The sequence below is a fragment of the Dermacentor silvarum genome, chromosome 7, assembly GCF_013339745.2.
Source record: "Dermacentor silvarum isolate Dsil-2018 chromosome 7, BIME_Dsil_1.4, whole genome shotgun sequence".
In the NCBI taxonomy this organism is placed as follows: Eukaryota; Metazoa; Arthropoda; class Arachnida; order Ixodida; family Ixodidae; genus Dermacentor; species Dermacentor silvarum.
This window is the reverse complement of record NC_051160.1, coordinates 103,754,969-103,776,285: the sequence shown is the minus strand read 5'-3', so window position 1 is coordinate 103,776,285 and position 21,317 is coordinate 103,754,969. Positions and strand designations below refer to the sequence as shown.

Sequence of the window (21,317 nt, the reverse complement as noted above, 5' to 3'; positions counted from 1 at the left end):
TCCATCCTGCGCATTACATGGCCTGCCCAGCTCCATTTCTTCCGCTTAATGTGAACTAGAATACCGGCTATCCCCGTTTCTTCTGTGATCCACACCGCTCTCTTCCTGTCTGTTAACGTTAATGTTACGATTTTTCGTTCCATCGCTCTTTGTGCGGTCTTTAACTTGTTCTCGAGCTTCTTTGTTAACCTCCAAGTTTCTGCCCCATATGTTAGCACCGGTAGAATGCAATGATTGTACACTTTTCTTAGTGTACAACCAAGGAAAGTGTACAAACCAAGATGACTGCCACGTAAACCACAGAAAAAATAATAATAGCGCGATGTTTACATATTCTTCGAGTTCGAAGAATAGGCATCGGCTCATCTGCCACACTTCATCTTTGTATTTCGTCCACAGCAGCTGTAGTAAAGCGAACCTCATTATCACCATTTTTATCGGCATGTGAAGCTCCCGCAGATCATGATTTTTAAGGAACATTAAAAATTATTCATCGAATCTTGCAACATTTTTATTTTTATTTATCAACGACCATTGGGGTGATACCAATGCCTCAAGAGCGAAGCCCGTATTCACTAGAAGGCTCTTAGCGTAGAAATGTTTGCAAGAGCAAATGCCCGCCAATTCTACTGGTGGGCATGGATTAGCGGTGGTTGCCGGCCAATGTAAAAATCCATTACGAATGAAAAGCTGTGAATTCTGTTCAAAGGCGTGTGCCCTTTCGCTTGTGATATCTGGGGTCTAGAATGGTACTGTGAAACAAGTTCACAAAAATAAAGTTATTTTAATGAGGAGCAACATATGCTAAATACATTCCAAGGCTGGCCCGTAGCCAGGAACTTTTTTTGGGGGGAGGGCACTTGCTGAAGGCCTTGACTATTTGGGGAAAGCACCTATCTTTCAGTAATTATTTTCGGTAAATATCGCTGTATGTAAATTAGGTGACTTGTTAAATACTATTTTAATAATAGTTTAAAATTTTTATTTTGCGAATAATGTTCGTAATTGTATAATGTTTTTATACTGACGATTGGTCTCCATAGATTTCATTAATAAAAATAAAGCAGCGTTACGCACTAAATGTAACACTCACGTTTAGTCCCAGCGTTACTAAAATATCGGGGAGGGGGGGCTAGGCTACGGGCCTGTTCTAAGGACATCCTAGGTCTGTCCACACACTCGATGGGAACTAAATAGTTACAGCACTTTAAAAAAAGGCGCATGGCAAAAAAAAACGACAAAGAAAAATGGGACAGAACCAATCTCACGATGGCCGTCAGCGTCAATGCGGTCAGCATACCAGCAATGTAGTGACACCTCGTATCGGGGAAGACACCCTCATTTATAATACGTCGTGGCATTACCAGGTTTCTGCAGCATCATCGTCTTCACTTATTATCATCTTAAAGTCCCTATATAGGAAAAGTACCGCCATCCTTTGATCAACGCCACTTCTCTCTCTCTCTCTCTCTCCTGTATCTCCGATTGGACGATGATAGCGCGCGCTTTCACTTCTTTTTATTTTTTTCCGCCTCAGAGCCATGTCGAAAGTACCTCTGCGCAGCCGCAGTATCCGGCGGCGGCCGCGGCGCGCGCCCGGCCTGAAAGCTTCAACGAGGACTTTCGAGGGGCGCCACCGTCGACTTCCTTTCGCAAGCAAAAAATAAAGAAAAGTACAAGGGCTTTAGGAGAGGACACGGCGGAGGAAAGAGTAGATGGCGGTACTTTTACTATATAGGTACTTTATTATAATTTGACATCATAGCGCCGCGCTATCGCCGTTAGCTCGAGTCACGAGCAGAACACGCTCTTGCTCTCGAACACGCCGACGGGTCGTTGCAGCACCGCTTCGCTTCGCCTTCAATCGCTCCTTCTAATAAACGTAGGGATGACGGCACGGCTCGTTGCTCGCCCACACGTCTTCCTACAATGGTAAGTCGGGGAAATGCGCCTTCCGCGGGGATGCAGCCCGCGGCCACGGAGCTTCCGCGGTTCTTCCCGCCACTTCCATCGTTTCGGCGTCATAAACGAGGATGGTTCGCCTAGTTCTACGCAATGCCGGAGCCGAACGGCGTCACGGCGCAGCCAGTGAAATACGAGTACACCATCCTCCTTGTGGCCCTTTCGGCCGAGATCCGTCTCCTCTTTGTCATGCCGGCCGCCAGCCAGTGGCACTGGTGTGCTGGCCCACTACGACGTCCGTTACTTCCTCGTCCCGGACCTCGACCGTGAATGACAGGTTTCATCTCCGCTAAGGCCTTTAACGCCAGGACCGCCCACGTCCCTTCGTGCACCTGTCTGACAGACCCTCCTCCTTTTCTCGGCATGCGACGTTACCACCCCGTCGACTTACAAGTGCACTGCCGCGGAGTCCCCACACCCAGCTATACAGCAACGATCTGCGTCGTCTGACTACGTGCAAGCCATTCACATCAAGGGTATCGGCCCTCCAATAATGCTGACCACTTCAGTGCTTTTCTGGCTACCAACGACGACCTGCGACAATGGCGACAATGCGATCTCTACGCCGGCTTCCGCGACGCATTATCCGCAGCGACCCTCACCTGTGCACCTGCAGCGTCGCCTGGCCCATCCGCCGTCACTTGCCTGTCCAGCTTCTCCCGTTAAGCAGGAAAACTTCGACATTCACCAATACACTCGCCAGCTGTGCATTCGTCCCCCCACCTCGCTCTCCATCTAGCTTCCTCGTTTGTGACAGCTGTTTACGGACATGCGCTAAGCGGCAAGAACTTTTTGAGGCGTTGTATGCATCAATGGCTCCCCAACACTAGCATTTCTCTTCCGTCTTTGGACTGTCGACGACCTTGGACTTGTGCGCCTTGCCACTGAACATTTCACGGCGTCATCCCCAGCTAGATTTTGGCTCTCGGGCAACTTTTCATCTATTGCTCACTACAATGTCATTATAATTCGCACGCTGCACTTTCTCGACGGCACCAAGGTCAAGGATATCTGCATCAGATGCCCGGACTGCTTGCCACCCTGGGCCCTCAGAGATGAACTCCACCCTTCTCCCGCATCGTTGATGGTTACAACTGCTGCTGCGCACCTTGCCGTCCAAAACTCTCGTATCCCCGTCCACCCCGGCTACTTCACTGCTTGCACCTCATCGTCACCTACAGTTTGCGCGCTACGCCGCTTTCTTTAGTCAACGTGTCCAGATTCGTGGCGTGTTTCTGTCACGCCACCAACTTGCCTCGCCATCGTTCCACCAACGCACTTATATGTGTCACCGCAGACGCTGTCGACGATGCACCTGCACGCCGCTTTCACATGGCAACGGCGGCTCCCACTAGCTTTCAGCTTGCTGCTGGTGCGTGGAACACATCTCGACGTGCTTTCGCGAGCCATCACGTAGCACCAACTCCGGTGTACGTTCAAGATGGCTCACTCGACACGTCGCCTCTTTCTTGCAAGTCTGGTGCAAGTCTGGTGCAAGTCGCACCAGACTTACACGTCAATGCTCCCCAAGCTGCTACTTTCACCAGCGGTGCTGGTAATTGTGAGAAGCATCTTAAGTGCAATTTCTTCCCCTATCCGCGGCCTGTTTGCTCACGGTCGGGACATATCTGTCGTCGTGCCACGTTCCTGGACCTGACACGACGACCGATGTGTCCCGACCGTCTTGTCTAGCGCCGACAACCTGACAGCTCACGCCTCGGTGTACCTAAATATTTGCGCTGTTCACTGCCACGTCTCGCCGTGATTTCTTCCCACGAGATATTGTACACCAGCACTGCTACTCACGACATGTCGGCGTCACGTGCTTCTACCGCTACGCGGCACCCGGAGCCGCCCGCCCGAGGTCTAGCGGTTGCCGATGTCCTTCATGCTGACGATCTGGACTGCCCATTAACCGTTTAGTCCCGCACTTACGCCCCTGTTTAAAAGGTGTTCCTGTTTAGAAGGTGTTCCAAAAACTGCCTGTGGCAGATATCACAATTCTAACGCTTTATCTACATTACTCAGTTAGGCGGTCATTACTTCTAAGACAAATCAAAATGTTTCAAGGCATTATTAACATTATTACGCTAAGTATGCTAAAATGCATATTTATATACTTACATATATGCATAATTCCATATTTCAATCCACGAATTGTAGCAAGTGAGTATGCAAGAAATATCGACTAAGAACGAATTCTGAGTATGACGCCAGTTTTGAGATATGCGCCGTCAAACATGCGGCAAAAATGCGCCGTTGTGGCATTTACTTTTTTTTAAAGAAAAACGCGCTTTTATACATTCAAGCACAAAAGTAACTGGAGTACCAGTGCCTTTCGTCGGATACTTAGAAAATTAATATCACGGAAGTAGCGATGTCCTGAGAAGTGGAGATGCCTTTCATACTCCCTTAGTAATATCAGTAAATCGAAATATGTGCCAGGAAGTATTTATTCCAAATGTTCTTTAGCCTAATTATGGTATTTATTGAATTAAGCATATTGATTTCTCGTACAAGTAATGGCCACCTCATCGAGTAATTTAGAGCAAGGGTTAAAATTGCGCCATCTGCTACAGGCATTTTTCTTTTAATTTGGTGCGGCATACGCGGCATTTGGTGCGGCATCGGTTGGCACTCTCACATCTGCACTTTTTATGTGTCCATTTAGTTACGCTCATCAGCTTTTTTCGCTGAAACTAAGTAGTTAATTAAATGGTACGAGCTAGACTAGCAGTATGTCATTGCGAAAACGTATTGGCTTCTGAGTAAAACGAAGAAACACTTTCAATTTTTGTGCGAAATATTTTCAACCACTTCTAATTGCATCCTTCTATAACTGCAGCCAAAAGAAAGAGGCGCTCCCTGCAAGAACACAAACGAATGCGGTGTGGATCTCTGTTGTATGCGGCGACAGCACGTCACAACTTGCCAGCCCTATGCACTATACGCTGCAAAGTGCACGAATAGCCAGGTGAAAGGCGGATGCTACTCTGAGGCCTGCCCTTGCGCAGCTGGGGAGCGTAAGAACACTTTTTCCTTTTTATTTGTAGTTGTTCAACACCGCGCATGCAAGACCGCGTGCAGGCGTCCTCTTATGTGTAGCGCAACGACCAGCGCATTAGTCGCATTTACATGAATGTAAAATACATTACATGAATACATATAATGCGTAGGGCATATAACTGAAGGGCCATTAGAGTTAAAGAATGGCTGCCAATGTAAGGGAAGTGTAATTGTGCATGGCGTAAAATTAGGTGTGTCGTCGAAATTAGGAAATTTATTAGCAGGCGCAAGTTGGAATCAGCTAGCGCAAGACAGGTGTAATTGGAGAGCGCAGGCAGAGGCCATCGTCGTGCAGAGGACATAAAAATAGGCTGCTGCTGCTGCTGCTCCTGATGATGATTATGATGAAATGAATGCGACAGTAGCACATCGCATTTCCTAGCTCACCACAATAACACCATGCCACAGCGTTAACACTTAGCGCCTCCCCCTTCATCCGCAGCCTGTTTCCGGCGAGTGCGTTTTGCCGCTTGAGATGATGAGAACGCACAGAATGGGATACGCCAGCGGTTATTTGGACCGCGTGAGTCTACTTAACCGTCTCGATGAACCCTCTCCTCACGCATTAAGGTGATTCGCATTCTTTGCGCATTACAACCGCATACGTACATGGACGCAATTTTCTAGAAATGAGATTACACACTTGCGGCATTCGTATAAACGCGGCACTTTCACATACAGCGCACCGACGACGCACGGCGATGATGTTACCGTGTCTGGACTTCATACGGAACCTCACAGCGACGTCCACGACTCTGACTACGGCAGAAATTCGCTTGGAGTGTCTATATAATTGCTATCGCAATAAGACGAATAATACAAAAAAGAAATTTGCCTAATACGTTACATGTTGACTACGTCCAAGAGGTTACAACACAAACTGGGGAACATTACTGTTCATTTGATGTGATGCTTGGTACTTAAATCATTCGCTTTCCGTGTCGTGAAACCTACAGGTTCTTGAGAAGTACGAGCATACTCCTTTGGAATAGTTGCCACCAAAATAGTTTTCAGAAAATATAACACTCCACAGTAAGACAAGGCTTCTGGATCGTTCTGTCATCACCGTAACGTACAGCAGGCGATGCGTAAAGACCGTGCTGCAATTTCAAAGCTGACGCGGTAAGGCATATCAGTCATGAAGATAACGTTCATATACGGCGTGGGCTGTGACACTTCTCAATGACACAGAACTCTTGAATCTACTTTCGTACTTCGGAAGCACGTTCCATGCGGTCCTCACTTTAAACTTGTCTGCTGCGCAGATGTCACGTGAACGTAGCGATAGCCAGTATCTAGATTTGTTTCACTGAACACTTTCTGGAAGCTTGGCACTTTCTGGGTGTGTTCTACTTGCATTACAATCGGGTAATATTTAGTTTCGCTGTCGCTGTGACTCATTTTCGCATGGATTGTTTTTTTAGCTTTTTCTGTCATAATTGTTTCCTTGTTGCTTTTTTTTCTACTGTGCAAAACACCTGCATGAATAGTTTTTTTTTTACTGTGTATTTTTCTTGCGATCTTTTATAGACTCCACTGATGACATTCCGCATAATTTCGACTGAAATGAATGTTAATTTGAGGGTTGACCTTGAGGCATCTGCTCGTCAATATATAAAAGCAGCCATTCCTGCTTCTCCCTAATAATGCATAGGCATCAACTACCCTACAATATAGCTAGTGATTTCATTCTGTAAGAACATCGGTCCGCCATTTACTGGAATGAATAAAGAAAAGTGACGCCAGTGATGCAATTTTTAGCCGAGGTAAACCTGTACCTTAAGCACAGTGAGACAAATGCTGTGATCTCTCGAAAAAAAATGCAGTAGGAAGCATAACAAGAAGTATCTATAATTTTTTCATGTGTGGGCACTCTTCCACTTATTCGAATACCTCAATCATCATCAATAATATAACCTTAAAGTTATCGTGTATACCCTGCACCAACCAAACGGTCTCTGCTAGCGATTTCTAATTATCCCGGTCTTTGGTCAGCCGGTTTCCGACTGTGACTGCAAATCGGCTCATCTCATCACACACCACTTGACCTCTTCTACTGCACTTTTTTCCTTGGTATACACTCTTCAGTCTAAATGTACGTATCTGTCAAAACCCCATTCTTACCTACATTCCTTTTCAAGGATAAAAGTGAGCTACAGGTCATATCTTGAACATGGATATCGTATACGCTGTAACCAATTTCGATTTGTCTAGGAATTTGGTTCCCATGTGAAATGTACTCCTAACAGCTTGAAGCGGCTGTCTACCTATACCGTGGGCAGAGCAGCTATTTCCTTCTCAAAAAACCACCGCCCTTTTCACTCCGTGAAGATGGTCGAACAACGAAGCTGTGCATTCGCGACCGCTTGGCTGGCACGAACGGCGCTACTTACGGGGGATGGGACGCGTCGGCGTCCACGGGCGACGGCGTTCCTAGCGCGTTCCTCACGACGTGAGCATGCTCTCGCTGGTGCTTGCGTCGGATGATTTCTTCCTCGGGAGTATAAGCAGTCTTGGCTATTCTCGAAGAACGAATGCGGAGCCAGAACTGACTCTCTTTTGTGTATACCCCACCGAGCCTCTCACTGACGTACTTTTCGCAAACGCTCATTGACTGCCTGACTCACTCGCCCCCTTCTCGGCACGGCGGAGCTGCCTGGCTCATTCTCGCCCCCTCTCCCTCCCAGGTCACGTGACCAGCGTGACGCCAAGCAGCACGACGCCACAGGATCCACCAAGAACAGCTGCGCTGTTAAAACATATGTAGCTATTAGAATTACTTGCTGTTGGCCGTGTCATGCCTTTTACGTACATGTTACCGTGTACGCGCTTCTAGCCCCCACTTACCTACATGTTTTATTTTTGTCCGATCCTAGAGGCGTGCCAACACGGTGTTTGCGTCTAACACCACTACTATTTCATCATGGTGTAGCACAAGTCTGCTGGCGCAGGTGAGTTCACTTTTTCTATATGAATGTGTATTTTTGCTCAGCCCGCCTCACTAACAACACAGTTTATTTTTACGCCTATATCAGCCTCCAAGCTTTCGACAACATAGCTTACTTGCTCGCTTTGAGCGCTTCTTTTTGTCTACCACGTCCTTAGCCAGACGTTAAATTTTTTCGTTGAAATTGCAGCGCGGGTGCTTTTATGACCACAATTTCCCGTCAACCGACACTTCCTTGATATTGTTGGGTATTTCAGTATACGTAAAAAAAAACACTATAAAAGGAATTGAGTACCCGTTAACAGAATCACCCACAATACAGTAAATATCCAAGAAGGACGTTTTGTGAACATAGATACGAATTTCCATGCGGACTTATTGTGTTAATTTGTTAACGAGTAATCCAACTAAATGTACACCGCCATAACAATGCTGAAACCTTAATCCATGAATAAAAAGTTAAATACCAGCGCTAAAACGGGACTTCTGTGCGACTGCCTGACCAGTGTGCCGATGTCCTTGAACACTAAGTAAAATTGAGTTCCCCTTATTAGCGGGGTGCACAGGTCTGATAAGTTGAACGTTTTGGGTAAAATTGCTAGTATCCACAATTTTTGCGCTTTTCCAAATAAAATCTCAGTGACACAATATGCTATTGTTCCCCAGAAGCAATTATAACGTTTACATCTATTAACACAATGCAAAGTCATCAGACGTTGCAATGTGGGATGATACAAAGGGTAGGAAGACGACGGATCTTTGGCGCTGAGAGTAGAACCAATTGACTATTTTCTTGGACAATCATTCTCATTACACTATCAGCAAAGAGTCGCTTATCGTCCGTAACTGTTATTGGTGGAGGTGCAGGGGTATCCGACAACGCCGCACGGTTTCGCAACCGTGGCGCTACAATTTCATACAAATTAAATGATGCGCTCTTTGTCTCTTCCTAAACATAATCATCACAATTACTCAGTTGTATCCGAATTCTTTGTGCAATACGCATGAGCATGAATCTGCGCATAACATGACCGTATGTTGAAGGAGTCGCGGATGGGCGAACACGATGACTACTCTGTTTCATATTTGTATGGGCTGCAGAAAAAAATAACCGATTACCATTACTACTTCATTCAAAATTGGACTTGAATGCAGTGACCAATTACTGCCCCACTTAAGTAGTTCAGCAATTACCAAAAAGTAGTCGGATAGTTTTACGTTACGTTCCTCACGAAATTTATTGAAATTGCACAAATACAGTAAATAAGAACGAGCTCGTCTCGCCCTCTCAGTGCGCTCTCTGCAGCCCTTCACACGTTGCTTATTTTCAGAAGCAATTGGTTCCCGATATCTTCATCGGTCATATTCACTCGTTTACCTGTGAAGCCAACAGGCAGCGATATTAAAAGCTCGCTCGATGTGCGCACCGGAAGCAAAGGTATTGTTGTAAGATGCGAACACATTGCCCACAGTGTCGTGATTCCTCAATGCGGCGACACTCGCGTCTTGGTCATCAATGAAGCGCAGAGCTTCATTGTTGATGGAGCCACGGGAAGGCGCTTCCAAGAGAACGAGCAAAAAACTGAAAAATTGCCCATAAGTAATTTACTAACGCCAATGTCTGAATTGGTCACCGCTATCAATTCATCGGCCAACGTCTGGGAGAGCTCGACCCTGCCGGCGCCCTCCAGTCGTTAGCCATTTAATTTCAACAAGAAATTGTCGTGGACGGCAGCAGATGAAGTTCCCCGAATAGGTGGCCAAATATGTAATGCATTATTTAAGTTATAACAAAACTGTATATTATTCAGCACTAAACATACCGTTCCTGTGTTACAATTGCAAAATTACTTTTATATTGATATAGAACAGCCACCACAGTGTGGCTACACTGAAGAGGAGGAAGGCGACGGGTTCCCGATTGGCATAGGGTCACCACCTCGGCCACCGTTAGCCTACGTGTAAATATATTGAAAATAGGCTTGTACATCAGCTACACGTAACATTATTTGGTTGAGGTGGACGTTCCCCGTACCCGCCATGGAGCTTCACAGACTGGGGTTCTTTAACGTGCACCTAAATTTAAGAAAACACCCGTGTACTTAGATTTAGGTGCACGTTAAAGAACCCCAGGAGGTCCGAATTTCCGGAGTCCCCCACTACGGCGTGCATCATAATCATATCGTGGTTTTAGCACGTAAAACCCCATAATTTAATTTTTTTAGCTTCAGAGCGGTCGCAATGCCGACAATCCAACTTAAGCTCCTGCTGGCGGCGCTTCGTCTACGCCGGCATCTACGCCTGCAGCTACGACCTACGTCACCGCCCCCCCCCCCTCAGTATCCTGGTGTTTTCACGAGAATCGGCTGTCCTGATGTTACCGACTGCTGGCTCCGCTTTTACGAATTTGTCTGCGCCAGTCACAGGTGGGATCCGACTATAATGCTTGCCAACGTCCTTTTCTACCTCGACGGCAATCCACGGGTATGGTTCCAGACCCACGAAGAGGAGATCAAGAGCTGGGATCTTTTCAAAGACAAGCTCTGCGACATTTTGGCTATTTTGGCTATCCGTTCGGTCACCAACTCAATGCGAAGAAGGCCCTGGCCACATGCGTACAGACGTCGACCGAATCCTATGTGTCGTACATTCTCGATGTCTTGGCACTTTGTCACAATGCCAACGCGAACATGTTGGTGGACTATAAGGTTAATCATGGCCTGAAAGGCATTGCTGAGGACGCCTTAAGTTTACTGGTGTTTACCAACGTCACCAGCATCGATACGATCCTCACGGAGTGTCGCCGTCTCAAGCATGCTAAAAGCCGCCGGGTATTCCATCACATCACACGCCTTCCCAACACAGCTGCTATGTCATCTTGTGACGACCTCTGCCCATAGCCTTCCTGATGTGACAACTTAACCCGCCTCATTCGTCGTGAGGTCGAAGCAGCGCAACCGGCGGCCGTCATCGGACCCTTCGCCGGCGACGATCTCCTTGATAGAGGCGTCCGTCAGGAGCTGTCAAACGTGGGCCTGCACTCCGCTCGTCCCGTACGCTCGGAACCTCCTTGCTCTCCTCCTCGCTCCTCTTACTCATCTTATGTACAGCGCAACCCGTCCGAGTGGCGCACCAGGGACGACAAGCTGATCTGTTTTCACTGCCGACGCATTGGGCATATCGCTCGCCACTGCCACAGATGATACATCTCAACAGTCCAGCATGGCTGAACTGAATCACAAAAGAGGAGCCGAAAAAGGCCCATGAAAATACCAGCTACCCTCCCTAAATCCCTAGGCCAGGAAAATCTACGGGAACACCTTCCTCCAGCAGGAGCATCCTAAGTCAACCAAAACTCCGCCATCAGTGCGAGGGCTTGCGCAATCGCACAGGCACCGTTGTTCACTGACTACAATGGGGGCAGTACCTACAGTTACACCCGGTTCACTGCCTCCGAGATAGGAGCGACCAGATCGTGGACAGGAGGGCTCAAACTTCTCTCATTTTCATCTCGGCTCATTTAAATGCCCCACAATTAGGTGGTTCGTATGACGGTCGGATTGGGCGTTTATTAGCGGCCGTAACACACGCTTTATGAGTTTCGTGATACCGTCATCATGATCTGCGGTAAAGCAGCATCCAGCAACTGCCTCTTTAAGACCACGTATTTTTTGTCAAACAACGTGCCACGCAATGGTGTCACCGCTGGTCTGTGCAGTGGCGCGTGTTGTCGGCTTCAGAAATCCCAAGCGGGTCCACGCAGGAATGTGGGAGCGGCTCGCAGTTCTCTTACCCTACTACTCGATCGTAATAGCGTACAATCCCAGTCGGCTGATATGACGAAACTGGCGGCTGTGTTGTCCAGTCGTCTTCGCAAGAGGGAGTTGCAGTGGTCTTGCGCACCAGAGTAACCACCTGATCAATGCGCAGGAATTTAGGTTGCTCAAAGCGCGGCACTGCTTCAACGGGGCTGTTGAGTAATTTATACACATTAAATGTTTAAAGGCGTCGTCTGCGACATTTGCCCAATCTTATCGGCCTCCGGCATCTCGTCATAGGCAGTGCTGCACAGCGCTAGTACGTCTTCGATATGGGAGACGCCAGACCACGGTGCAAGAAGTAAGGTGCTCCGATGGCGCGCCCGCACTTGGGCGAGAGAGCGGCCACTTCGTGTGACCGTAAGTGAGCGCCGCCACTAGAGGCAGCACATGCTCAGGTGGCCTTGCTCACCGCCAATCTTGCTGGCGTTTCAATGGAGCAGCGGCACAAGCGTGGAAAATTTACCACCTCAGTCAGCATTCAAACACCCATACCTTGAGATTTGCCCTGTTTTCGTTATTTATAAGCCTAATTATCAACAGGTAGAAGGTTTCATGTCGCTTACTGTCAGAATACTTTCAGACACTTGACAGGGCACGTGTCGGACACTTGACATGGTACGTTTTCTTGACAGGCGAAAGAGGTGGTAGGGGAGGGGGGTGGCGGTGTTGCTGGTCCCGCCCCTCGTCAACGGCATTCCCGCGATTAAAGAGCCCGCAGCATCGGTCAACCCAGACGACCAGCAACACCGCCCCCCCCCCCCCCTACCACCTCTTTAGTCAGTCCAGAACAGATGCCCTGTCAAGTGTCTCCCCACCTTAAGCTCTCTCCCCCTGCCTCTCCTTTCTTGCGATGGACCTTTTAAAAGCGGCACACCGCCACCTCCGAAGAATACCCCCGAAGAAGGAGCCGAACTGGCTCGGAAACGTCGGGCTAATAAATTCCCTTATTTATTTGGCGTCAATCTCTAAGTCTTAATCAATTTTCCCAACCAGATAGGCAATTCTGTCGCAATGAATAGCTTCGCGTCTGCTGAAGGCAACAAAGACATGCGGTGCTGGTTGTGTTTCTGCGTTGCTGCAAACTTTTCTTTTTTGAATTTTTTAACAATTCAAGTATATAATTGTTTCCTTAAGCGAGATAAACGACCTGCTTATAATGCAGGGCATTACTTCTCTGACAATAGAAATAAGGAAACTGAATGCAGTTTTCCCTGGCTATTGCATTCCTAACACAAATCAGAAATCGACTATAGCACCCCTCAAATTGTGCCGCGATACTTTGCTGATTGAGCAACGCATGACTTGTACATGTTGGCAGCTGTGGAGGCTTATCTAGTGCCCTAGCACTCCTCTGAACGCATGTTACACTGTGATCACTTTAGCACATTTAGTAAATATGAAATATATATCGCCCGTGTTTCTCGTAAATATCAAAATTAGAGTCTAATGCAGCCATACGCTGAGATGACAGCTGCTAGAGCCCTGACTTAATAAATCACTCATGCGGTCTCGAGTCGAATTACAGCTCGGAATGTCGGCAGAAATATAAACGGACGTTCCTCCAACCAAATAGAGTCGTTTTAAGCAGGCGAACGGCATATATGCAACGAAATAAAGCACCTCTGCCGAGCGCTCCCATAGAAGCGCCAGCAAAGCGAGCGAAAAAGTTGGCTCCCAAAACAGGTGCTGCCCCTTGCGGCAGCGTCGTGCGTGAAAGTCAGACTAAGTGACCGCGCCTCGTGCCATAGTCGGATCACCTCTCTTCTTACACCGTGTGCCAGACTCTGTAGATGTCTGCGCATGCCCACATGAAGTGGTGACCTTCCGTCCCACAGGCTCCCCAAACCAATCTCGTAGTTTGAAAGCGAAGCTTTCCCTGTCTACCATCTCATGGTTTCGCTTGGGGTAGTCGACCATCTCATGGTTTCGCTTGGGGCAGTCGGTCGGTCTGTCGATCGGTGAGCACCAACTAGCTTGTTCAGGTGATCACCACGTGTCGATTACGATTATGATTTCCATATTATGGCACATACCCATTGTTGTGAACAGAAGGAGAAGTGTGCGGTCACCACGAACACAAGCCAGAGAATCCGCGCTTCCATTAAAGCGGTCGCACCGTCCAACCATAACCGACGCACGCGCAGTCACTTCGTTCCTTAGATTATGGTGTCGTGAAACCTGGAAAGGAGACTGCCATCCGGTAACGTAGCCATTTCCTGTCGACGACACTGGCAAGTCCGCCACGCCAGAGATGCCCAACGACCCCACGTTAGAAGACATTAGTCAAAGTCCACTGATGCAACGACTCCGACACTGTTCTGATCTACAGCAGATCGCCGCACCGCTGTACCAGCCGACAGCCTCGTGGCGCCTGCATCTAGAAGAAAGAAAATTACTCCATCTCCCGCTAAAGGGAACCATATGTGGATGCGAAGCAGCGGGGAGATGGTTAGCTTGAGCGGGAGATGGTTTCGCGGCAGCGGCCCGAGCGCTCATCGCGGCGCTGCACAGGAGAGAGTATGAGACGCGCACGCTCCGTCATTTTCATACCGCGGAACTACCGTGGCGCCCCCGCTGGAGTATGCAGCTGTCGCACCACCTGTCATGCGCGCTGCTCCGGATTCCTAGAGGAGAGAAAGGGGGAGCGTAGGAGAGGAGAGAGAGGGGGAGGGGACGCGCATGCGCTGTGAGGGTGTGGGACACCGCGGGATGGACGGACAAAGCCCCCGCCATAAGCTGCTTCGCATCTAAAACGGCGACATGGACGATCTGCGCTTGACGAGCAGGTCCAAGAAGAAAAGGAAACAAAGCCCTTCGACGGCTTCTGCAGTCGCTCGCGCACCGTCGGGTGATCCCTAGGCTTCCGTTCCAGCCTGGTTGGACACCAGTATATAGCAACCGATGTCGCTGCCGCAGCCAGTGCGTCAGTATGTTCCAGACTTGAAAAGCGACGAAGAGAGCAGGCATCGATTCGACCACCGCCAGCTGAAGAACATTTTAGGGACAATGGGATCAAGAAGGCGGCAAAGAAGACAAAAGGCCGAAGGAGAAAACATACCGAAAGAGAAAGAAGTGCCAGAGATCAACTGGCGCGTGCATCTGCATCCATGGAAGGGCGGTTCGACGTCAAGGTGCCTCTCGTGTTCGTCTTCGCTGTCCCCACTCTGGCAAGGGCACCTAATGTGAGAAGGTTGTGCAGACGTACGTTTTTGATGAGCAGATCATCGTGCAGCCTGCTGCGAGCTAAGGTATTCGACATAAATTGGTACAAGTATATCAACGAGACCATGAAGGTGGGATAGCCCAATCCACTATCCACGATGCTTTAGCTAATTAAAGAAGCCACCAATAAAGGTATGGACAATGTCAGGGACATCCTCAACGACAACTAAGGAACATCAAGTAGAAGGAGCACTGTCATCATCGACCAACTCACCCGTTTCCTCGCGGGTGGCAGTGTATTGTGAGCAGAACAAGTGCGCTGTCACCACGCGCACGAGCCATGGGAACTGGGGTTCCATTAAAGCGGTCTCTCCGATCAAACGTAACCGACGGGCGCGCAGGTAACCTTCCTTACACCTATGCCGGCGGATTGGCCAGGAAGCGGGCGGTACATAGCTTGCTAACGCCAACTAGCTCAGTGAGATGACCACTGAGTGTTGATAATTATGATTTTTCAGTTACATGGCACATACCCGTAACATGGAATTGGTCAATAAGCACGTCCGCGTGTTGATTATGATGATTATTTCCATACAATGGCACATACCCGGGGAATCGGCCAAGAAGTGGCCGATACAATTAAAATAAATCAGAAGAAATGAAGAAATACAAGACAATATAGGATTTGTTACATTGGGTAGCACAATAACGCCCAGGACGCCGTAATGAAAATCCTTATATTCATCAACAAGTGCTGATAATCTTAAAGAGCTAACAGGCGTCGACACAGTATGATCCTCCTCATCCTCCTTCTTGGCAAATACTACGTTGTGGACTTGCGCTATTGTACCACCCGCTTCTTGGCCTCTACAGAAGATTCCATAGTATGGAAATCATCATCATAATCAGCATGCGAACACCCTTCTTGGACAATCCCCCTTATTGGTATATGCCATAGTATAAAAATCATAATCACCGTCAACACACAGCGATAATCTCACAGAGTTCGCTTTGCCACGATATCCATTTCCCGCCCCTTTGCCACTCTCCTGTTGTGGGTATGTGCCATTGTGTGGGAATCATCATCATCATCATATTCAACACACGGATGCCGTTCCTGGCCGATCCAAAATTTGGACATGTGACATAGTATGAAAATCGTAATCATCATCTTGAACAAGCGACTATCATTTAAAGTGTTGGCAGGCGTTGGCACAATATGTACTTCCCGCTTTTTGGTCACTATCTCGTTGTTGGTATAGGCCATTGTATGGACATCATCATCATATTCAAGACACCGGTACGCTTCGATACCGACAAGACACCGATACGTTTGGCCGATCCACCATTTTGGGTATGTGATATTGTATGAAAATTATCATCATGATCAAGCGATGATCATTTCAAAGTGCTAGCCGGCATTGGCACAACATGTCATCATCAGCCGATATTTTATGTCCACTGTAGGACGAAGGCCTCTCCCTGCGATCTCTAATTACCCCTGCCTTAGGCTAGCGTATTCCAACTTGCGCCTGCAAATTTCCTAACTTCATCATCCCATCTGGTTTTCTGCCGACCTCGACTGCGCTTCCCTTCTCTTGGTATCCGCTCTGTAACTCTAATGGTCCACCGGTTATCCATCCTACGCATTACATGGCCTGCCCAGCTCCATTTCTTCCGCTTAATGTCAACTAGAATATCGGCTATCCCCGTTTGTTCTCTGATCCACACCGCTCTCTTCCGGTCTCTTAACGTTAGTCCTAAGATTTTCCATTCCATCGCTTTTTGTACGGTCCTTAACTTGTTCTCAAGCTTCTTTGTTAACCTCCAAGTTTCTGCCCCATATGTTAGCACCGGTAGAATGCAATGATTGTACACTTTTCTTTTCAGCGACAGTGGTAAGCTCCCAGTCAGGATTTGGCAATGCCTGCTGTATGCACGCCAACCCAATTTTATTCTTCTGTAAATTTCTTTCTCGTGATCAGCGTCCCCTCTGAGTAATTGACCTAGGTAAACGTACTCCTTTACAGACTCTAGAGGCTGACTGGCGATCCTGAATTCTTTTTCCCTTGCCAGGCTATTGAAAATTATCTTTGTCTTCTGCATATTCATCGTCAACCCGATTCTTACACACAACACGTACTATCGACCAAAGAAGTTTACGGACCATGGGATCTCAGAAATCGCTAAATATCCGAGCAGCCTTTGAATGTAGCCAGTACAACCATACATCACAATGTTATTCACATATACCAGTAGAGGCTGGAAATGGGAATACCAGGCTGCGTTTTGAGGCTGCGGAGATATTCAGCGTTTTGTCAGATCCCTTGGTCCGTAAACTTTTTTGGTCGATAGTACCTCCCGCTTCTTGGCAAATACCACGTTTTGGGCATGTATTATTGTACCGCCTGCTTCTTAGCCAATCCTCCTTTGTGGGTATATGTCATAGTACGGAAATAATCATCATAATAAGCAAAAAACACGCTTCTTGGCCGATCTCCTGTTGTGGGCATGTGTATAGTATTGAAATCGTAATCCCCAACACAAGGCGACCATTTCAAGGAGCTACTTAGCGTTCAGACTATATGTAACACCCGCTTCTTGGCCCATCCCTTTGTGGGTGTGTGCTATATTATGAAAATCATAATCATAATCCACTCATCTAAGATGTATGTCATACATAGGCTTTATAATTTGCGCATATCTGTGTGAAAAAGAGTAGCGGGTGCATATAAAGGCGCCAACGTCTCCTCAGCTACATACTCGTATAAATAAAATAACTCACTCCTGGGAACCATCTGGAAAAGTTAGCTCGTGTTACACTAGAGGAAGATGCATGCGAATGTAGCCAATGGTTAGAGCACCGGGCTTCTGCCCCAGCAAGTCGAGGTATGAATCCTGTTGCTGAACCCGCTTCATATTCAAGTGTGAGAGGGAACCTATTCGGCGAGAGCCCGGTCCAGACAGACCGAGGTAAAACCATGGGATGGTAGGCAAAGAAAACTTCATTTTAAAATATTACCGCTTACATGTAAACTATTACGCACTGATCTGGTCTACTAGCTCGTGCAGCTGCGCAATCGGCCCTAGTATACGGCCCCCTCGCGTTTTGGCTATCTGTGACCAGGTAATAAAGCGCTATCATTCTTTCGGTACTTCGCTCATTTTCGGGGGCCATGCCTGTATCTGTGTGTGTTTCTATCGAACCGTTTTCCAGCCTACCAGCGTCTCTGGGTAGACCATGGTCGAATGGGTAGCGCATCGGGCTGCTATGCTGAGGGAAGAGGATTTGAAACCAACAATCGGACCAGCTTGTATCACTGAGTATATGACAATGTCTACATACGTCCCGCTCTTCAACGAACCTTTTTCTCGCCGACATAGGTCACTGTAGATGCGGGTCTGGGTAGATGCCGCTGTTAAAAAACTATTCGACGCCGACTTGAAGCACTGGATATGTGCCTCTCGGTCTGTGCCACTCTTCAATGAACGTCTTTGACGCGAACGTGGATAACTAAGTTTGTGCTACTGGGAATGTGCCACTTTACAATCACGAAAATATCCCTTAAATTTATCCGACGCTGAGTGGAATCGAACGCACGTCACAAGGGCTTCTCGATGACACCAAGCCGACGCATTAGCAGGCTGCGCCTCAAATGCACCTCGTATGTGCCGCATTTCAATGAACGTCTTTCACGCCAACACTTGAGTGAGCTGCACCTTGAATGTCCTGGGTATAGGCCGCCCTTTAATGAAGCTCTCGCCAACTTGGGTCACGGAGTACGTGCCACTGAGCGTGTGGCAAGTGAGGGAACAGTTTTCAGCGTTCGGCGTCACCGAAGCACCACGCTTCTCGTATCGGAGGTCACGCGCAGGCTTAGTGGCGGTGGCACTAGATGGCGCCGAGTGTTCTCAGAGGTTCTTGCGGAAGCGCGAAAGAGGAATCTCGCTGCACTACACTCCTGATGCGTTTCGACGCTGACAATACCTTTCGTCGCTATATTGATTGATATATTGGTATTGATTTATCGACCGCATTTGCGCCAACAGTCATCGTGAGATGGCTTCCGCCTCATTGTTTTTGTAGCGTTAGCTACCCTTGCCTAGCCAAGCCCGTTTCGCGCGGCACATCAAGAGCCGTGCTGCGCATGCGCAAGGATCAGTGATGTCACACGGCTTGCGCACCGGAGCCACCGGAGCCGGCACCTCTCGCGCACTCCGCCGCCGCCGCGCGCGACTCACCGCCGCCGGTCTGCGCATTCCAGAGGAGTGACGTCGTAGCCGTGGTAGACGCACTGGCGCCGGCGCGCGCTCGCTGTGCAGTCGCCGTCTGGCACTGCGCTGGAGCCGCTGCGCTTCTGACTGGCGTTTGCCAGTGTGGTATAGCCATGGAGAAGGAGAGCGCAAATGCTGCTCAACAGCGCAGAAGAACGGAGAAGCTTGACTCATCGGATCCCGAAGTAGTTGCCTGGCAATTAGCGGTTGAGCGTAGGAGGAATGAACAGAAGAAGGCTAAACGTGCTGCGGAGACACTGGAGCAAAGGGACGAACGTCTAGCAAAGCGGCGTCGCCAGGAGGCTGAGCGACGTGCCCGACCACCCCTGCAGCAACAACAAAACACCGTCGATGACGACGACAGACAACTCCAAATACTGTGTAGGGGCCATAGAGACGGCAGCGTGTTACTTCACTGATCACCGAGCCGTCTTTGTGGCAATAGAGAAGCAACGTGACGTTGAGCAAAAATAAATATACATGTGCCACATAATACGTATACCGCGTGTGTGTCATTGGAGCAGCAGTAAGCATGACAATCAAGCTAATCCTTGACAATCTAGACAACCAGGAAAGTTAAGAATGATCAGCTGAACCTTTTCTAACGCTACGTATATCCTGGCATAGCCGAGCTAAGCCACTGCAACTTTTTTCACTTGGCGTTGGAGGAACTGGCTAAAATAAATATTGCGAGTCTCTTCATAAATTGAGATTACAACTGTTCGGCAAAGCCCTCCGTCTCCCTTTCTAGACTGTTTACAATCTCTGGGGCAACAACTGTATTAAGGGCTAGTTACGTCTTTGGAGGTCCAAACAAATCCGAGGTTCATAATGGGCACCATTTCCGGCCGTTGTATAGCAGTGTCTTCAACGAAGGCATCAAGACATTGTAGAATATTGAAAGTACTCCTCCATAGAATTAGGCGTTCCTGGGTGCGATCGTTTCTCATAACCGAGCCCAGATTCATCCATACAACCACAGATCGTGTAGCTTTAATATTGTATGCGGCACATCACAGGTGTAGTTTAACACTGTACTCTAACCTAGTTTGACATTAGCAACTTCGTAAGAAGTCAGAAGCATCCTTGTTTTTATGTCATCAAAGCTATTTAATTTGCCTTTCAGGTGTGATCACGGAAAAGGGGATCCGGCATCTTCACTATTACATTGAAAACGACCCATAGTGGCGTATATCTTCGCATGACCTTTTACTTTCTGCGGATAGTGCGAAACCCTCGAACCATGCTTCGTTTCTTTTTTGTCTATTTTTTTACTTATTTTCTATGTAGGACAGAACAGTCTGCCTGAACAAACCGTCTCATCTCCACACAATGTAAATAAACTTTAATTTCGCACTACCAGTAGCACCTTCACTTGTTTCTCAAAATTTTAAACAAAATTCTGGCGTTTTATGTTCCGAAACCACAATCTGATTCTGAGGCACGTGTGAGTGATTATATTCGACAACCTTCGATTCTTTAACGTGCACCTTATGCATTGTACACGGGCGTTTTGGCACATCGCCCTCATCAAATAGCGGCCACCCGATCCGGGATTCATCCCGTCACCTGGTTCTTAGCAAAGCAACACCAAAGCCGTTAAGCTACCACGGCCGGGTCACCCATCTAAATCACAAAATCTTTGCAATAAGTGTTTCTATTGGCGTACGAAAAGTGAAACCGTGCAAATATATACTGTGCTTCGGTAAGAAATGCGGTACTGACAACATAGGGCTATTGTTTTCTTGCTAACCAATAAGAAATATTTAAAAAACAAAGAGCCGTATTACACAATTCAACTCTTCGCGCGAAGTTTCAGACAGAATTGTTTTCTGTCTGAAACAGACAGACAGACAGACAGAAAGAACAGCTTTCTTCCATTGTTTGGTGAGCACTTCCCATAAAAATTTGCCGCTGCTGGGGCTTAACTTGTTCGGGAAATAACGATTTTCGTCTATCTTCCATGAATTTCCGTTTCTTAACTCTTTGTTCCCCGTATTTTCGGTTCACGATAAGCACGAGAGTATCAAGGCGACATATGCTCCTGACAGAAAAGTAGCTCATGGAAGCTCGTGCGAGATGGA

At 47.9% G+C, this 21,317-nt stretch overlaps 1 long non-coding RNA gene across 1 annotated transcript in view; it reads left to right on the top strand.

The window, feature by feature from the left end:
* LOC125946910 (uncharacterized) overlaps positions 1-21,052 on the top strand; it is a 28,902-nt gene extending 7,850 nt beyond the window's left edge. Inside the window, exons 2-3 of the long non-coding RNA XR_007467978.1 lie at positions 7,905-7,979; positions 20,360-21,052. This is a non-coding gene — a long non-coding RNA (uncharacterized LOC125946910). The remainder of the gene's footprint in view (positions 1-7,904; positions 7,980-20,359) is intronic.
* The last annotated feature ends 265 nt before the right edge of the window (positions 21,053-21,317 follow it).